General features: G+C 37.5%; 1 long non-coding RNA gene across 2 annotated transcripts; it reads right to left on the reverse strand.

Moving 5' to 3' along the window:
• Positions 1-342: 342 nt before the first annotated feature.
• Positions 343-1,786, reverse strand: LOC106321644. Of its 2 annotated transcripts, XR_001266116.1 has the most exons (4): positions 1,473-1,786; positions 1,023-1,275; positions 586-887; positions 343-491 (listed from the first exon to the last, which is right to left on the reverse strand). It is a non-coding gene; the product is annotated as an uncharacterized LOC106321644 (long non-coding RNA). The 2 variants fall into 2 exon arrangements; XR_001266115.1 differs by having other exon boundaries at positions 452-887; positions 1,473-1,785.
• Between the last annotated feature and the right edge of the window lie 280 nt (positions 1,787-2,066).

Genomic DNA, 2,066 nt, shown 5'->3' on the forward strand with positions numbered 1-2,066 from the left:
ATAAAATAATTTATATATATAATGTTGATTCCGCGCAAAGCGCGGATGTTAACCTAGTACATGAATTAAAGCTTAACCTCCCATCTACAACTCATAAGATTATAATAAAAGTAATACAATTAAGAGAAACTTTCCAACATCGAATGAACTGTTTATGTATTCTGAATTCAATCTTGGTATCTTGGCCAACTATTAAAAAAATTTTTAATACCACAAATATGTGAGAAACCTAGACGCAACACTATAACAACAAAAATGAGAGCATTCTCCTTTCTTATATTATATCCTACCCACTAAATAGTTTATAAAAACATAAAAAGATTCTATAATATTTTATATTCACACAAATTCAAATAGGAAAAATAAGCTTTGATATATAAAAAAGGAGAATGCTCTCATTTTTGTTGTTTAAGAGGCACAATGTTATTGGTGCTCATCATAGATGGTTGGCTTGAGCGTAAAAAAAAACACTCGGACAATTTGTTGTAGAACTGCAGTGAAGCAAAATTCCAGGTTAAAAAGAGCGAGCAGAAAAGATTAGCAAACACTAAGAAGTAATGAAACAGGAGAAGAGTCAATCTCAACTCAAAAAGTATAGTCTCCTAAAGTGCTTCAATAACATTCTACAGCGTCCAAGACGGTTTCATTGTCCCCAGCAAGAGTTGCATCCAACATTGAGATTCCACCAAATTCATTAAATTCAACATGCATCTGCATCAGCTAGTTTATACAAAGCATACATATTAGTCAAACAAATCCCCTCCAGAAAATCAGTTCAAAGATTCAAAACTTTAAAGTATCTGAGGCACTGAAAAGTAAAATGCACCAACGGGGTCCCATTCCACAGCGATTTTACCGTTAGGATCCAACCGCATGCCGACAGAAATCTGCAAAATTGTTAACCACTCAAAAAACAGATCACTATGAAGCGATAAAATCGTAAAGCTAATTACTTTATTTTCATATGGATGTGAGATAAGGTGGCAGAAGAACACTACAAAACCGATACTGCCGATGCTTACCAGATCACGATCTGATGAGCCTCTGTTACTGTTCTCATTCTCGTTGGCCAAGTCGGGAAGAAGATGGGGACAACCAACGTCGCTACAGCAAGAGAAGAAGCAGCGAGGCTGAATCTCGTTTTGGGGCTGAAGCCGTTGTGATCCATCCTCAAAATCATCTTTCCAACGGTAAAAACATGAGTTCAGGATCCATAGTATTGTCCATTCATCTGTGATTTAATACTCCCATTCACTATATCTGTCGATAACTTCCCTGGAATCAGAAACCGCATCGAGATCATTCAATAAGAATATCAGAGAAATCTATCAGAATCGAACAGATCATCAGACACACGATTGATAATCAAAAATAATCTGAACAAACATGAAAACACAAGAGAGAGAAGTAAATAAAAATTATAATCAAAATCTCAATTACGAAACGAAGAGACAGAAATCTGGTTAAAATACCTCAGAGCAGATCCAAGAGGATTAGCCACGATTGCCGGCGACAGAAAGAGAAGCAAAAGAAATTAGGAGTCGCGTATGATACTGAGGCCGAGGAGGAGATATGGAGCCGCTCGCAAAGGAGGAGGCGCAGCGTAGAGTAGTCGGAGGCGCAGTGGTGGAGTCAGAGATGCAGCGGCATCGAGAGAGGTCTTAGACGGCATGAGAAGCAGAACTCGAGATGGAAGAGCCCTTGAGACTTCAAAGGAGAAGCTTGTTAATAAGGAAGAGAAGAAGACGAAAAGTTTATTGAAACAAAAAAGTAACGTACCAGAAACAGAGTTTAATTTAATGGATAGGTTTTAGCAAGCTTCGGCGTTTTAGGTTTCTGGATTGGGCTTATGGGCCAATATTTACGACTTACGGATCATGTAAAAAACAGCTCAAATTGGTGTGACGTGGCAAAATGAAAATGTCCTATTGGCTGATTTAATCATCCGACGTGGACAGTCTATCGATCAGTTATAAGTCCCTCAGCAGCTTAATGCATATATTCTTGGAATAACAATCTATAGAGATAGATTAAATAAGACTATTGGATTATGTTAAGATGCTTAT

This window comes from Brassica oleracea, unplaced genomic scaffold (assembly GCF_000695525.1).
Source record: "Brassica oleracea var. oleracea cultivar TO1000 unplaced genomic scaffold, BOL UnpScaffold02270, whole genome shotgun sequence".
Classification (NCBI taxonomy): Eukaryota; Viridiplantae; Streptophyta; class Magnoliopsida; order Brassicales; family Brassicaceae; genus Brassica; species Brassica oleracea.